An 18,536-nucleotide genomic window follows, 5' to 3' on the forward strand; every position below is an offset into this window, starting at 1 on the left:
TACAGCCTCCCTTGCACTGTACTTTGTGTCTTTGAATCCATCCATTGAGCTTAAATGGATATTTCTTCTCAGACCTTATGGAAGGCATGATCAGAGTTAGAGAGTTGGCAAGAGCCAAGTCCTTTCTTCATTGCTGTTCCACCTACCCCAAAGGTTGTGTCCAGAGACTTATTCTCCACTCTTTCTTAAATTGTACTACTTACTAGTAACTTTGTGACCATGAATAATGTATGAGGTTTAATGATGCTACAGATAGCTCTCAACCTCTTGAATGGCTAAGACTACAAGTATGAGTTACTGGGGCCCAGCCAAATAGACCTTTTCTTACAAGTACTTCCAACCCTTTTTATATTTTAAAATATTTTTCTAGGGTTTTAACTCAACGTTTTGTACTTGCTAGGCACGAGCTATACTATTTAAGCCATACCTCTAGCCTTTTGCTGTGGTTATTTCTATTTACACTTCTATTTACACTTCCTAACATAGTAAAACAAGAATTCCCAATCATGCTCAGAGTTTTTTTTTTTTTTTTTTTTTTTTTTTGTCACAGTGGAGCTTCATAACTGTCTTGCTTGGGTTGATCTGGAACTGTGACCCCTTGTTTTCATAAGTGGCTAGAATTAAAGACATGAGCCATCATGGTCACTCTCAATTTAAACAACTCTTTCCATCCTCCCCCCCACCCACTTTTGTATATGGTAAAAATGGGTTAGTCTGTCTTCAAGGTGCACTTTATTTTTTTCCATATATTCTGTAACAATTTGTGAACCTATGCCTTTCTATGAATGTCTGCTATTGAAAATGCAAGCTTTTTATTAGCAAATGATCTGCTATGATCTTCAGTTGAAAGATCTTTCATTGCAGATCTGCTGTGAGTGGAATTCATGACAAGGACAGGGGTAGCACCTACTGTAAAGATGGTCTTCTCAGGCTCTTGGTAGTTTGTCACTCACCCTAGGATACAAAGGTGTAGAGGGTGGCGTTTTGGAGGGCATACAACTAATTGTGTCCACATTCATTAAGCAAATTCCTATGAAATTATAAATTATAAGCTGCTCACAGGTTAAAAAATACAAGCATGCATCATTCCAGGTTGGCATTGTCTGAAATACCTTCCCAGCCTAAGTCTGAACCATTGAAATAGAGTTTTTGAACTTGCATGTACAAGTTGGAGATTTTTGTAGAGCTGCCAAATCTGTAATACAACAATAATTAGCATAAAACTTGTGCAATTAAGCTGCCCAGAAAGAAATGAATTTGAATTTTTGGCAGACTGTCTCTGAGAGAGACGGGAGAGGGGACACAGAGAAGGAGGAAAGGAAGAAGAAAGGAGGAGAGGGAGAGAGAAAGGAGAGGGAGAGAGAAGGGAAGGAGAGAGAAAGGAGGGAGGGAGATGAAGGAGCTTATCAGTTATCAGTACAGACTATTTCTCCTCAGATTTTAAAGAGATAGCAAGGTAACTTCACCTCACTAATAATTGTCTCTAGAGAGAGACTTTTTCAGCCACTAGTTTTCAAAATGAATGAATCAACAAATTTTACTGACCAATACTCCTCTGCCTCATTGTTGTTGTTTGTGGTGGTAGTAGTGATGATTGTAGGGTTTGAATTCAGGGCTGGGCTCTGTCCCTGAGCTCCTTCACTCAAGGCTATCACTCTACCACTTTGAGCCGCAGCACCACTTCCTGTATTCTGTTGGTTAATTGAAGATAAAGGTCTCCTAGATTTTCTAGCCTGGTATATCTGAGGATTTCAGTTCAAAGATAGGCCAGGCAAGAAAATCTAGGAACCAAAATCTTCAGATCTCAGTCTCCTGAGTAGCTAGGATTAGAGGTCTGAGCCACTGGTGCCTGGCCAATACTTTGCATTTTGACAGTAAGAATTATTAGTCTGACTGCTGCCCACACCAGCTGGAATATTTTCTTCATAACAATAAGACCTCTTCAGGGCAGAGGAGATACAGGGGAAGTAAGCAAGTCATGGAAAACATCCCATAATTTCAGTTTCAGGAAAACAAGTCAGATAATACATGCAAATACATGTTAGGCAGTGTACAAAACATCTTGATTTTCATTCTACAATATATACATGCACTCAAACATCACAGTGTACCCAGTGAATATATGCAATTATTATAATCAGTTTTTAAAACTTAGAAAAAGAATAATGATTTCATTAATTCTACTAACTATACTGTAGCCAATCATACAACATCCATAAAAGGTACAGAAATATGAGTCTTTTCAGAGATGGCATGAAAGAATGACATAAATAAGTCTTATTTCTTAGGAAAAATACATTGTATTCTTTGTCTCATTTATCCCCTTCATTTGCCTAAATCTGTCTTACTGTTACTTCTTTTCAGCTAGCCTCTAGCTAACCAAGCTCAGGTTCAGCCTGAAGACTGCACTAAACTCAACTGGTCTTTTTTCTGAATTGTATGCCGTGTTCCCTGTGCCAGGATAACCACTTAAGCCATCTGTAATATCTTCAGCCTTTCTGAATTATGGCCTGAAATTTCCAGAACAGATGTATCCTCTCCTTATCATGTTACAGGTTCCTTCTGCCAAGACAGCACAGGTATGTACATGCATGTATCCTCTCCCTCTCCCTTTCTCTCTCTCTCTCTCTCTCTCTCTCTCTCTCTCTCTCTCTCTCTCTCTCTCTCTCTCTCTCTCTCTCTCTCTCCCTCTCTCTCTCTCTCTCTCTCTCTCTCTCTCTCTCTCTCTCTCTCTCTCTCTCTCTCTCTCTCTCTCTCTCTGTTTCAGAATGTGCACATGAAGACTGAAAAACAAGAGGTTTCTATCAGGAAAGTGCTCACATCATATTTACTCCATGAAGCCCTCCTCAACTAGGCCTTCTATGCTTTCCATGTACCCTTAGCATAGCATCTCCCAAATGAGCCCCACACTTTTGACACCTTTTGCTGGAATGCTAGGGATACAGAACTCAGATAGTCCCTGTTCTCAAGACACACAGGGTAGAATAGAAAAGCATCTAACACTACTAGAGAACTTAGAAGAGGAAGAGAATAAAAGAATATGTGTTACTGGAAGCCAGTGAGAGGAAATGGGGATGTAGACTTGAATGGCAGTCTTGAGATGAGAGCAGGAATTAACCAGATGGAGAATCTGTGTGTGTGTGTGTGTCTGTGTGTATGTGTGTGTGTGTGAAGGGGGGGAGAGAAGGAGAGAGGGAGTCATGCACATGCCTCTCTTGTCTAGGCAGAAGGAACCCTGTAATATGATAAGGAGAGGCTGCCTGTTCTGGGAATTCCAATCTGTATTCAGTAAGCCCGGTGCAAGAACTGGGGCAGGACGAAACTGGAGAGGAATAGATGAATAATTTGGTCAGAAGATGGGGTTTTCCTGAAGAAGTCTGGGAGTACTGAAAAGTTTAAAAATGGCTAAAGAGATATTCTGGCTGCACTTAGGGAATGGATGGGTGTGGGAATGACACAGCCAACACGGAGTATTATAGATGTATTTGGTCACACTAATTCTATGAAAAAGATTCACCAGTTGTATAACCTGGCTTTAGAATATAGACCATTGTCAGATGAATAGACAAAATTGGCAGGTTTTAAAGAGTTATCTAACAGTTGCCATCTATGCAAAGTACCAAAGCTTGGGATTGTTCCACTCTTTGATATGAAGAATAAAGTACTGATAAGACAGCAGTTAAGAAAATAAAACATTAGAATGAAACACAGCTGATTGTACATTTTGACTTTGCCCCCTCATAAACTCTATGATAATCTCACTGAATGTTTTCTCATATATGAAATGAGATAATGACATGTGCTCATGACATACGATGTTGTATACAAAGTGACTTATAGAACCTGATGGACCCTGACTCTCATCCTAGAGTTAAACTTAAGGTGACATTGCTGGGGCTTACCTCAAAGCCTCAAATGGAGGCCCATGGACAGAGGCACCACAGACAAGACACTGGTGTCAGGATTTTCTCATCTCTTTCATGACACCAAATTTTCTCACACTGTACTACAACAAGGACAATGGCACTCTATGAGTTGGTTCAAAGTGTTTCACAGTTTGTATAAATTAAAATCATCTTTACCAAACTAAGAGAATGTGTATATGAAGCAATATAGAGAGAATATATATCATATATAGAGAATATATAAAGAATATCTATTTGTCAATCTATCTAGAGAAGTAGAAAGTAGGACTGGGAATGTGGTTTAGTGGTAGAGTGCTTGCCTAGCATGTGTGAAGCCCTGGGTTCAATTCTTTAGTACCACATAAACATTAAAGGCCAGAAGTGGCACTGTGGATTAAGTGGTAGTATGTTAGCCTTGAGCAAAAGAAGCTCAGGGATAGTGCTCTATGACTGGCAAGAAGATGAAGATGAGGTCGACGACAATGATAACGACGGCAAAGAAGAAGAAGAAGAAGAAGAAGAAGAAGAAGAAGAAGAAGAAGAAGAAGAAGAAGAAGAAGAAGAAGAAGAAGAAGAAGAAGAAGAAGAAGAAGAAGAGGAGGAGGAGGAGGAGGAGGAGGAGGAGGAGGAGGAGGAGGAGGAGGAGGAGGAAGAGGAAGAGGAAGAGGAGGAAGAAGGGAAGGAAGAAGAGAAGGAAGAAGAAGAAGAGGAAGAAGAGGAAGAAAAGGAGGAGGTGGAAGAAGAAGAAAAGGAGGAGGAGGTGGAAGAAGAAGAAGAAGAAGAAGAAGAAGAAGAAGAAGAAGAAGAAGAAGAAGAAGAAGAAGAAGAGGAACAACAACAACAACAACAACAACAGGAAAAAGAAGAAGAAGAGGAGGAGGAGGAGGAAGAGGAGGTAGAAGAAAAATGCAGTGCACGATCTATCTAGTGCTATTGTCAATATCCAGTTGTTGGAAAGTTTGGAGCTCTTGTTCTAAACATTCCCATAAAATTTTACTGCAGTCCAAAAGTAGTTGGGTATGCTTGTAATCCCCGCTACTTGGGAGGCAGAGATTGGGAGGATCATATTCAAGGGAATCCTGGGAACAATGTGAGACCTCATATCTCATCAAAGTATGGCAGTGATGGTTCTCCCCTGTCATCACAGCTATGCAGGAGACATAGATAGAAGGAATACAGTCGAAGGCCAACCCCGAGTAGAATGTTAGCCTAGAAAGTGTGAAGCTCTGAGCCCAATCCCTATTACCACTAAGAACACAAGGGAGAGAGGAAGGAAGGAAGGAAGGAAGGAAGGAAGGAAGGAAGGAAGGAAGGAAGGAAGGAAGGAAGGAAGGCAGGCAGGCAGGCAGGCAGGCTTTACAGCATTCATGAAGAGCATAACTGTCTTCATCTCATTTTAGGAAAATATTTCAAATACTACTTTAAACACCTCCAGTTTCAGATCTCAGCTTCCTGAGTATCTAGAATTACAGATGTGAACCACTAGTGTCTGGCCGTTTTATGGAGTTTTGACAAGTGAATATTGGTAAGTAATCCCCTTCACTCAACTATTCAACTTTGTAATTGAAGAAGTAGTTTAAGTTGGTCTTTGGTTTTCTAGCTTCCTAGAGATTCTATGACAATATTTCTGTCCCACTGCTAATTGATTCTGTCTTCTCTGTAACTTAGAGAGGATACAAATTCTTCCCATAACATTAACCAATGGCACAGATTAAGGAACACCAAAATAATTGGATAAATGAGTCCCTGGCCCTAAATTTCAGGGCTAGCCTTCTCCTACTTATCTTTGGTTATCAGAAAATGCATCAGGATTCATGAAAGTTCATCTGGGAATATTTCAGGGAGACCTGCCATGTGCTCTTCTACCCTCATCGGCCACACTGACTGTTTCTGAGTCATGCTCTGAATCAACACAGGGCTCAGGACAGGATGTGCCAGTTCCTGCCCTTTGCCACAGTCAATCTCCAGGGCTCAGCACAACTTCCCATGTAAAGAGGAGCCACATGGCAGATTCTTCCCCTGCACCTTCCTGTGCTCTCAAGGTAGTGTTTTAGAAATGACTAACGTGCTCACAAGTATGCAAGACTAAGGAGAAGACTCAAATGCTTACATTGTGACCTTAGAGTAAGGTGTTAGCACTGGAGAAGAGATCAACTTACTTTTTATTCATTGACAAGATCAACATGTAAGGAATATGGATGGTATGTTGGAAGAAAAAAACAACAGATATACTCAAGTCTATTTTTATTTATTTACTTCATTTTATTTTATTTTTTATCTTGGGGCTTAAACTCAGAACCTGAGCACTGTCCCTGAGCTCTTTTGCTCAAGGCTAGTGCTCTAACTATTTTAAGACATGGTGCTAATTCCTCAAGTCTCTTTATTTTTCCTGGTGCCAGTCCTGTGGCTAGAACTCAGGGCCTAGGTACTGTCCCTGAGCTTCCTTTCCTCAAGGTTAGTGTTCTACCACTAGAGCCACAACACCATTTATGGTTTTTTCCTGAGTAGTTTTGTAGGAGGTAGAAGTCTTATAGGCTTTCCTGACTGAGCTGGCTTTGAATCACAGTCTTCAGATCTCAGCCTCCTGAATATCTAGGATTACAGGCATGAGCCACCAACACCCAGCCCCTCAAGACTGTATTAAAAAATCCTAAGTTTTGGGCCAGGAGTTTGGCCTAGTGGTAGAGTACTTGCCTAGCATGCACGAAATGCCAGGTTTGATTCCTTGGTACCACATACTTAGAAAAAAGCCGGAAGTGGTGCTGAGGCTCAAGTAATAGAGCTCTAGCCTTGAGAAAGTCCAAGGACAGTGCTCAGGCCCTGAGTTCAAGGCTCAGGACTGGCAAAAAAAAAATCCTAAGTTTTGCTATATAAACAGTTCATGAAGAGAACTGATGAAATCCAAAGTCAATTATAATATCAAACCAGACAATTGTGGTTTATGCTTGCAATCCTGGCTATTCAGGGGCTAAGATCTAAGAATCACTGTTCAAAGCTATTCCAGGCAGGAAAGTCCATGAAATTCTCATCTCCAATTAATCATGAAAAAATAATTCTGAAAGTGGAGCTGTGGCTCAAGTTGTAGAGCACTAGCCTTGAGCATAAAAGCTCAGGGACAAAATTGATGCCAGGCCCTGGACCAAGCACAAATAATAATAATAATAATAATAATAATAATAATAATAATATTAATAATAACAACAACAAAACATAAACATAGCCTGGAGACTGGGGTAACTTAGTGGTCAGATACTTGCCCACTGTGCTGAGGCCGAGTTCAATTTTACAAGTACCATAAAATAAAACAATCCCAGAAAAGATAGCCCTAAGTTGTTAGGGAATGGGTTTCCCAACACTTAAAACCAGACAATTTTGAAATTATCACCTCATTATAATGGTCTAGTTTACAGTGATGGAAAAGTCATATAATAAAATGCTGGAGTTGCTTTTTGTAATAGTTTTGACTTTGGATTTCAGCAGAGCATTGGTAAGGATTACATTCCTGTTTATCCTAGGGTTAGTGAGCTTTTTTCTCCAAAGAAAAATGAAAACAGTAAGATCATGGGGAACTCTCAGGAAAAAAATTATTGTTAAACACTTTAATATCTGTTTTTACACTTATTACCACAATGACAGCAGCAGGTATGTTGGCTGATTTGAGTTACTGCAAAACAAAAATGAATGCTTGCATTTGTTAACTCAGATTTTCTCCTACTCCATGCTTCTCTGCACAAAGCTCACAGTTCTGAAAGGAGCCTGAATTCTATTTCCTTCCTATGCTTACATTCAAAGAGTTCAGAACATCATACTTAAAAAAGCTGGCAACAGAATCTCTAAAAAGAAAACATACAATATGTTACAAGACTGTAAATACTCCAGGACCAGAAGAGCAACACCTTTGTTGTTAGAGATTTCTATCATTGCATCACAAGTTTTGTTTAAACACAGGAAATATCCTTAATAGAATTATCCTTCCCTTCTGAAAACTTTTTTTTGGCCAGTCCTGGGGCTTGAAATCAGGGCCTAGGGCACTGTCTCTCAGCTTCTTTTGCTCAAAGCTAGTACTCTATCATTTGAGTCACAGCTCCACTTTCAGATTTTTTATTGTAATTAATAGAAGGGTTACAGTTATATTCACCAGATAGAAGATGCATTACTTCACACACGTTGATACCCTGTCTCATGTTTTTGTCCCCATTTCCCTCCCCTCGCCTCAGATTTTTTTCTGAAGTACCACTTCTGGCTTTTTCTGTGTATGTGGGTCTGAGGAATCAAACCAAGGGCATCATGCATACTAGATAAGCACTCTACCCCTAGCCAGCCCCCTGAAAACATTCTTATCTGGTGCAGAATCATGTCTTGTGGAATTAAGACAAGCTTAAAAAGGCTTTAAGATGTCAATTGGCACACATCTGAAATCCTAGCATTTTAGAAGCAGAGGCAGATGCAGGATTGACTTGAGGCCAGCTGGACTATAATACCCAGACCCTGTCTCAAAAAGGGGTGGGGAGAGAAAGAAAGAAAAGAGGGAAGGAAAATGATGAATGTATTATTCTTACATAAAAATGATTCTTTGTGTGTGTGTGTGTGTGTGTGTGTGTGTGTGTGTGTGTGTGTGTGTGATGGGGCTTGAACTCTGGGCCTGGTACTGTCCCTGAGCTCCTCAGCTCAAGGCTACTGCCCTACCCCTTGAACCACAAACCCACTTCCACACATCCACAAACCCACACATCACAGGAGTTCTCAAAGCCTCTCTCTAGAACAAGTGTTGAAAACTGTTTTTTTCCTCTGAAAAATGTTCTTTTCACAAATCTTAATACCCTTCAAAACTACCAGATGTCAGCATGATTTCACCCAGTCCCTTACAATGATGAAGCCGTTCTTAACATTTCCCCTGTGGGCCTCAATGTACCTCCCACAAAAAAATCAAGGAGTGCCTGTGTCTTGTCTTTACCTGAAATGTCTTGGGGTTATAGTTATGACATGTCATCATTTGGAGAGATCAGAGCATCAGACTTAAAATAAGCTGGCAACAGAACCCCCAGAAAGAAAACATACAATATATTACAAGACTGTAAAAACTCCAAGACCAGAAGAACAAGCAAGAGCTTGTCCATCTACCTTCCAGAGGCAAGAAAGGAATGGCTTCCTGTGGGAAAAACAAATGAATCTACATCTCGGTTGTGAGTGTTTCTTAGAACTAACAGGACTGGTAGCTCTGTGGTAGAACCTCTGTCTATCACATGTGAGGCCCACAAAAACAAAAACAATGAGACTGAAAACAAAGGTCTGATCATACTTCTTACTTGTGCCGACTGTTCATTCTATCGAGTCATACTTCACAGTAAAAAAGAACCCAGCTACTGATACTATCTGCAGAAATGGTAATAAAGTGGAAACACGCCCACAAGGCCTTTTTCTTATCATACCTACAAGACATTGAGACTCTAACCCAAATTGGATGCAGCTAAGAAAACACTAGAGAGACCCTGAAAGGACATGGAAACATGCTCTAGCTCTTCTTCACCAAGCTTTATCGTCATTCTCCTTTCCCGATTTGGGGAAAACCTTTACCCTCTGAACCACCTCCGTCCTCTCCTCCTTGTTTTGTTGTAGCTTCCATGATTTTTTTCTTGACTATTTTTCCTCATACTTCTTCTTTGTTCTTTCTTTCCTCTTTCTTCTCATTCCACTTTCAATGAAGATCTATAGGGAGCTCAATGAAGATCAGGCACTACAGATATGAAGATGGCTTACGGAAGTCATAGATAAGTGGATGGGGCAGAGGAGGGGAGCTAAGTAACAGGTCTCATTTGCAACACATTGAATTTGAAGTACCAAAAGGGCATCCATGGAAGCAGACATGGAAGTTGAGAATGTCATTTGGTAAAGAAGTTTTTTAGAAGAATGTATTCTGTGTCTGGATTTGAGAATACAGGGAATGGTAAAACCCAGTCCATTCCTCTGAAGGTTTCAAGTAAATAAAAGACTAAAAGTATTAGAGGTGGAGATAGAAAAATACTATCAGGTACTGAGGAGATACAAAGGAAGGTGCTCAGATCTGCCCCAGGAAGAGAGATGAGAGCAATCAACCCCTTGCTTCCTACAGTAAAGCAGCCAGGATGGGTTCCATAGGCATGAAAAGTGTTTATGCCCTTGTTCCATCCAGTCTTGCTCATGAACTGGTGGTTTTTCTGATTCATGTTTTCCTTTGTCTGACTGGTTATCCATCTTCCGGGAGCAGAAATCTCCATCTCTAGGTGAGGAAGGGAAATCCATGGCCATCTCAAGGACTCATGGCTACAAGATTTAACCCTAATGCAGATCTCATGAAAAACTAATGGTCTCTGAACTTTTTCCCATGCATTTCATAGGCCCAGAGACAAGTTCATTACCATGCAAGTACACAGATTTGAACACAGTACAATCTGATAGTGTGTAAGAATTTCCTAAAATAAAACTGGGCATAGTTACATCTGCCTATGATCCTAGTACTCAGAAGTCTAAGACAGGAGGATCAAAAACTTCAAGGCCAGACCGGGCTCCATGGAAAATTTGAGGCAGGTCTGTGCTGTATAGCGTGACTTTGTTTCAACATGCAAACAAATAACAAAGAATCTCCTGGGAATAAAATTGGGCATGATGGCACAGATCTATGATCTCAGCTAAAGCAAAAGAAACAAAAATTCAAGGGCAGGCTCAGTTGCATAGCAAAACTTTGTCTCAACAAGGAAACAAATGAATAACAATAATAACAAAAAATCCTTATTAGTCTGCACATAGTTTGATTATGAAATGTTCTCCCAAAAGATTCATATGCCAAAGGTTTGGTGACTGGCTAGTGGATCCAACCATTGAGATGTGACCTAATTATTGGATTAATTCATTGATTGATTCATAATATGATGACATAATTAGGAGGTGTGGTCTAGCTGGAGAAAGATCATCTGGATCTCACCCTGGAAAGATATACCTTGTTTCCCAGCCCTTTTCTGCTTCTACTAACAAGGTGAAGCCTTGTCCTTTTTTCACAATGTTCTGCCACATCGTGGCCCAAGAAGCAATAGAGCCTGCTGACCACATACTGAAACCTCTGAAACCTGAGACAAAATAAGTCTTTCCCCTCTTAATGTGTTTCTCTCAGCTATTTGTCACAATAATGTAAAGCTAATACAGAATGTAAATAAATAGGCCACCAGTCTAGGATCTGTCTTATTTCTGATTCTATATCTCATTCACATGTGAAATACTTAATTTTAAAATGGCAATAGGCTGACATGGTGGCTCATGCCTGTAATCCTAGCTACTCAGGAGGCTGAGATCTGAGGATCAAGGTTCAAAGCCAGCCTGGGCACAAAAGGACCTCAGACTCTTATCTCCAATTAACCTCTAGAAAACAGGAAGTAGGATTTGGCTCGAGGGTAGGGTGGTAGCCTTGAGCTGAAGAGCTCAGGGGCAATGCCCAGGACCAGAGGTAGACTGGTACCCTTGAGCTGAAGAGCTCAGGGACAACACCCAGGCGAGTTCAAGCCACATGACCCACATGAACACAAAAAATAAAGCAATAGTTCAAGGTCATTGATACAATCTTAGAGATATAAATATAACTACATAGTCAAAAAAATCTATGATGGAATATATACTATATAGACATAATGTTATATAGATTGATATGTATCAATCTATAAAATTAAGCAAACTTTCAGCTTAATTTTAATTATGTTCTAAAGTTTATGTGCCACTGATTACATATAGAGATTATTGAATACTTGTTTGTTAAACATGACATTTGAAATAAGATGTAAAAAAACAATGTTAATAAAATCTTTCAATAAAAAAAGTATACACATTTTTGGATACCTAGATGCTTAGACAAGCAATAGATTTTTCTTTTGTTTCTTCATTCTTCTGCCAATACTATTTTTTGCTAGTCCTGGGGCTTGAACTCAAGGCTTGCACACTGTTCTTGGACTTACTCAAGGCTAGTGCTCTGCCACTTGAGCCATACCACTACTTCCAGCTTTTTCTGTATATGTGGTACCGATTTCATGCATGCTAGGCAGACATTCTACCACTAAGCCATGCTTCTGGGCCCAATACTACAATATTTTAAACATTTCAAATTTAGCCCTCTGATGGTGGGTTTCCTTCTTTTTTGACCTAGCCATTCTGGGATGCCCATTTTTTGCCTGTTTTGTCTGTTGTGAGGTAACTCCTTCAATAAAGACAAGTTCTGACTCCTCTGCTGGCACCTCTTTTGTGATAGAAATGATTAGCAGTGATGATATCTAATTAGAGTCTCTTTGATCTTACTTGAAACTGAATCCATAGTTTGTTTTTTCTTTTAGTGGCATCATGAAATACTAAGAAAGCAGCATATCTTCTATTTGGTCAAGACATGGGCTCCCACTGGTAGATCCAACAGGAATTGAGCTATTCACCCTCGAGGTAACATGTATTGACAAATTTTAGGGTGATTTACATAAGAATGTTATTATTTCCCCATGGAAGAATGCTAATTATTACTATAGTGAATATTAGTTGACTTAAGTGTTGTAGAGAGAAATTAACCAAGTGTTTTCAGAATATTTGAGCATCAGAAATAGACAGTATGTGTGGAATTGTGTGTAAAATATGTACAAGGGGTCTATGCCTAGTTTTTTCTGTACACTGAGAATATTTTACACATTGAAGTAGTTATGGTGAATATCTTTCCATTTGTCTCCAAAACAACTCATCTTCTTCCATTATCCTTGTTAGTTAGCTTCTTTTAGGATACTATTATTACCTTGTTCAAAAATAAAAGAACTTTCCAGTAAAAGTAATCTACAGGGCCAAGAGTTTAGCCTAATGGTAGAGTGATTGCCTATCATGAACCAAGACCTAGATTCATTTCCTCAGTATCACATACATAGAAAAAAGTAATCTACAAATGGCTATATCCCAAGATTAGGGACCCAAAAACATTTTCAACACACTATTAATAATCAAATTTAGCCATACATAAAAGGGAAAATAAGCATATAACACACAACTGGGGCATACCCAGGGAATACATGTTTCAGTCTATATCTTATTACCTTTATTAATAGGAATTATATACACGAGGATGGCAAAATAAGAACCTCTGAACATTTTCTCTTCTGTACCAGGAATGTGGTAACTGTGGGGAACACAAAGAGGTCAGAAATAATTGGGGTTTTTTTGTTTTGGTTTTTTTTTTTTTAGAACTCAGGGAATTATTCTTATGGAACTCTTAGAGCATTTATTCAAGAAAATGACTCACAAAACAGTGTGTTTTGTGGCATTTTTAGCTTCCCCTATTTCCACCCCCTCCCAACTGTATAGTAGCCTCAAAAACCAGCAGCCTATAATCAGGGTGAAAACCAGAAGTCTGGAAGCCACTGGAAAGAGCAAAATGGGATTAGAGCTCATTGGAAGCCTTATTTACAGAGTTGTCGATTTTTTCCCCTTGTTTTGTGGTTCTTTGGAAGATTATACTTATGAAGTTGCTATGTGTTATTTTACTGTTATTATTATTATTATTACAACGATAGTGATCAAACCCAAAGCCTTGTTCATGCTCCTTGTTCATGGAGTAGCAAGCATGGTACTCGAGATTTTTATTTAGCCTGATTCAGAGTTCATTCAGTGTGAAAAACCTTTTCCCTGACATATTTGTCAAAAAGTTATGGACAATTATCCACACTGTAGCTACCTGAAACAAAAAATGGACACACCCAAAAGCTTAAAAGGAAAAATAATGTCCATAGGGGCTTCCCATCTTTGGGAATCTCGAAGACTATGTGTGTGCATAGGAATGTGAACATATATACATGGAGCTCTACATGCTCAGGGAAGACCCAAGACACTGTTCACTATGAATGACTTCTAATTAAGGCGCTATGAGACCAGAAAGAGAAGGCTAAGGCACAGTTGTCTTTGTCTTAGCCTGGATAAGCATGGACCATGTGGCCCAACTATGCATACCAAGTCTCGACAAAGATGGGAAATGCATTAATTACAAGCATTTAAAAAGATCTCTGTCCAATTATTAGCTCACTATCAAGTCATCTTAGTAGATACCCTAGTGGCCACATGCAATGAAAAATATGAATTTTGCACAATTAGCTCAGAAAACTCATGAGGAGAGAGAAGGAAAGGGAAGGAGGGAGAGAGATGAAGGGACAGAAAGGCAGGAAGAGAGAGAGCAGAAGTGGGAGGGAGAGAGAAAGAGAGAACAATCACAAACATCACTCATAACTTCCCTCAGAAGGAAGGATAATCTGAGTTTTAGAATTACAATACTATATTATTTAAAATGTTAAAATTTCAAAATCATCAAGGTAATTATTAGAATACAAAGAAACAAGAATGAATGACTCATCTATCTGTTGTCATTGTTCATTCGTTTTGCTAGTTCTGGGGCTTGAATTCAGGGCCTAGGAACTGTCCCTAAGCTTCTTTGCTCAAAGCTAATGCTTTACCACTTGAGCCACAGTGCCACTTCCTGCTTTTTTCTGAGTAGTAATTCGAGATAAGAGTCTCACAGACTTTTCTACCCCAGATGGCTTTGAGCTGAGATTCTTAGCTCTCAGCCTCCTAAGTAGCTGTAGCTACAATTGCATAGTAGCTAAGATTGCAGGTGTGAGCCACCAACACCCACTAGTTTTTGTTTTTAATGTAGGACTTTTGCTAAGTATGCTACTACATGGGAGTGAGTCCAATAAACACACACACACACACATACACACACACACACAATCTCTTGAGGAAACATAGACGTAAGATTTGTTAAATAAGAACATTAAATCCGCTATCTTAATACATTGGAAGAGATAAAAGAAACCATGCCTAAATAAAGAATATAAATATAGTACCTCATCAAAAAAGAAAATGCTAATGAAGAGAAACCACAAAAAGCATCAAGATTCAATACAACCAATGTAACCACAATAAAAACTTAAAACTGTGTAATTTTAATAAATAACAGAAAAAATGGACAGTTTAGATGATATATACTTTCAGATTCCTAGCCTTACTGTATAGTTACAGTCATCAAGACAGGATGTTATTAGTGAAGTTTAGACTTGCAGGTCAGTGAGACATAATAGACAGCTTAGAACAGATGCATATTTATATAAGTAGTTGACTTTTGACAAATGTGAAAACGCAATTCAAGGTAAAAAAGATAATATTTTCAACCATTAAATCTAGAATAAATGGACAGATGAAAGAGTGAGGCATGATAGTATATACCTTACAATACTACCAAAAAAAGTAAGAAAAGGAGAGAGGGAGAGAAGGAGAAAAGAAAATCTTTGTGAACTTAAATGAAACAAAGATTTCTTAGACATGATGACCAATAACATAATTAACTTTTTCTCCACAAGACCCCCTTAAGAAAATGGCAAATGTAACCACACATAGATACATTATTTCTAATAAATAAATAAATAACAGTTTTTAAAACTACTTTTTATTTTTTATTTTATTTTTTACAAAGTAACTGCTTAATCATTTTTGTTATCTATATTGCATTCTGTTATTAGCACTGGTGAAGAAGTTCAGGAAGGAGTCCTAGTGCTTGTCAACAGTAGTTTCCAGCAATCATTTCAATTTTTTTGAAGCTGCTTCTTAAGTCACAATTGTTGTAATACATATAAGATAGCTTTTTTTCATATATTTTTATTGTAATTAATAGAAGGGTTACATGATATTTGCCAGATAGATGGTGCATTAATTCCCATACATTGATACCCTTTCACATGTCTTGGTCCCCATTTCCCTCCCCCCACCCCCACCCCTCATCTTGTTTTCCCCTGTTCCCTATCCAATTTCAAATAACCAAATACATAAAACTACTTTTTAAAGTACTGGTATGCAGAATTCACAAAGAACTATTAAAATTAAGTAATAAGAAAACAGTCCTATTTTAAAATAGGCAAACATTTGAACAGAATTTTCACTAAAGAAGATGTGTGAAGCCAAGCACCAGTGGCTCCACCTGTAATCCTAGCTACTCAGGAGTCTGAGATCTGAGAATTGTGTTTCAAAGCTAGCCCAAGCAGGAAAATCCATGAGACTTTTTATCTCCAATTACCTACCAGAAAACTGGAAGTGATACTGTGGCTCAAAGTGGTAGAATGCTAGGTTTGAGAAAAAGAGCTCGTTTAGGACCCAGGCCATGAGTACAGGCTCCATAACCAATAAAAATAAACAGAAAGTATATGAATAACAAATAATTTCTGAAAAGATGATTTTTACCTAGTTCCTATAGAAGTTGTAAATTAAAACTATAATGAAATACCACTTATTTAAATGGCCAACATGAGACAACCTGACCATACAATAAGCTGACAAGAATGCAGAACAGCGGCCATGGCTGACGCCTATAATCCTATCTACTCAGGAGGCTGGGATCTGAGAATTGTGGTTCAAAGCCAGCCCTGGCACTAAAGACCATGAGACTCTCCAATTAACCATTAGAAAACCAGAAATGGTGCTTGGCTCTAGGATAGCCTTGAGCTGAAGAGCTCAAGGACAACATCCAGGCCCAGAGTTCAAGCCCCATGACCAACCAAAAAAAAAAAAAAAAAAAAGAATGCAGAACACTAAATTTTTCATACATTGCTCTTGAAAACACAATTAAATACTATAGAAAAGAAAGAAGGGAATCCTTTTATCCCCTGAAGTTTCCCTGGAATAAGCTAACAGTAGATGGGATACCAGGAGATAAGACACACAAATGTATTGACATTCACAGTGGCAAATTACAAGTGTGTGATTCCCCAGGAACTCAGTGAATGTGTGTATATATTGTCTTCCTAGAGTATGTCACCATTTCATAGGCATGGGGGTCAAGCAGAAAATTTGAGATAATAAATGATTCTTAGGGGAATGAATGGACCTGGACACAAAACTAGTTTGTAAAATGGATTTTGGAACTTAGATAAGCCAAAATGACAGACATTTGGGAAGTGGACAAATTCCATCCAGATGTGCTTACATTCTCATCTTTTTCTGTACTATACAGTGAGATTTAGGGGTTTAGATGGAAGCCAATTGCATTCTCTCTAGTGGCTATGATGGCTAAACATAGATGAGGAAATACCAAGAGTTTTGATAGTAAAGCTTTCACAAATAGAAGAGAGAAGGCTGAGACCTTGATTTAAGACTATTTTTCCACTAAGTAGCACATGTTGGAGTACTTTGGGGTGTTCTTATTCCTAACAGTACAAATACTCTAGAAAACAATTAGCCCGTTTCTTATAGAGTTAAATATATATTTACCTAAGCTATCATTTCACTCTAAGTACTTACCCAAGAGAAATGAAAACTTGTAGTCCTATAAAACTGGCCTATAAACATTGCTTTATTCAAAATGAGGAAGAATGTAAATGTTCATTGACAAATGAACATATAAAAATCACAACACAATATTGGTGACAAAAAGTCCAACTAATGATGCACAATAATATGGAAGGATCTCAAAGACTGACTGGGAAAAGCCAGACTCCTAAAGGCTGCACATACTTTATGATTCCATGTAAAGAATATTCTGGAAAGAACAAGAAACTATAGAAAACAGATCAACCAATGCCAGGGGCTGGTGATAGGTGAGGACAAAAACTAACACAAAGGAACTTTAAGGTCTAAGAAGGGCTTGTTCTGTAGCTTGATTATGGTGACAGATGCATTTGTTAAAACTCCTAGGGCTGAAAGTGGAGCTCAGTAATTCAGCACCTGCTTGGCTTATATGAGACCCTCCGCCTCTTCCCACCACCAATAAATAAACAAGGAAACAACAATACACTCCTAGGACACTAAAGAGGGTGAGTTTTATTGAACATAAACCATCTGACTTGCATCTGTTCTGGTGAATGGGTAGAACACCAAGGTTCTCAAAACAAAGCAACCTCTGTCATAACGGTAGTTTCGTTGTAATCAGTGAAATGTTCAATTTATGAGTCTGTCAGGCAGAACTACATGCTGAAGACATATCCATGAGGAATATGCTGGCAACCACAAACCAGACAATAGGGTGCGGTCTTCCTGTTAGTGAAGCCAGTCTTTGTGTGAACATGTTTGTGAACACCAAGCCCATCTCCTGAATCATGGCCTACAGCACAAGAGAATGTTCCTCACCTGACACAAGCTTTGTAGCTCTCTGGAAGCCCTTGAAATGCCATAATAAATCCAGCTGACTTCCTCCTGTTTGGTTAAGTTGGATTTTCTTGTTTGTTAACAGGGATCAGACCTAACACAAATTTCAAATAGTGGGTCTACCTTAATAATTCACTTAAGGCAGCACACCTTTTCCCATGAGCAACACTGAACTTTCCTCTACTTGATGCTTTTGACATTCATCCCATGACATTTTTGAACAAACAAAGTACAGGTGACTTTCTTGCCCCAGTTCTTGAAGAAGCTGAAGGCTACCAGGTAAACATTGCCAAGAGTTAAGCTGGCAATGACTTCCCACTCAACCACAGGATTTTCATGACTTCTACCATAGGGGAGTCTTCTAGCACCCAAGAAAAATATTCCCTTTTGTTTTAAAGGATATGTTTGTTTTGTGCCATTATAGCAGAACACAAGAAAGTAAAGAACTTAAAAAAGAAAAGAACA

The 18,536-nt window shown here is 38.8% G+C and overlaps 1 long non-coding RNA gene across 1 annotated transcript; it reads left to right on the top strand.

The window, feature by feature from the left end:
- Window positions 1-5,351: 5,351 nt before the first annotated feature.
- LOC150053865 (uncharacterized) lies at window positions 5,352-17,732 on the top strand. The gene is made up of 3 exons (XR_016537901.1): window positions 5,352-5,430; window positions 12,254-12,353; window positions 17,622-17,732. It is a non-coding gene; the product is annotated as an uncharacterized LOC150053865 (long non-coding RNA).
- Window positions 17,733-18,536: the final 804 nt, after the last annotated feature.

Source organism: Megascapheus bottae, chromosome 15, assembly GCF_031878675.1.
Source record: "Megascapheus bottae isolate mThoBot1 chromosome 15, mThoBot2.hap1, whole genome shotgun sequence".
Classification (NCBI taxonomy): domain Eukaryota; kingdom Metazoa; phylum Chordata; class Mammalia; order Rodentia; family Geomyidae; genus Megascapheus; species Megascapheus bottae.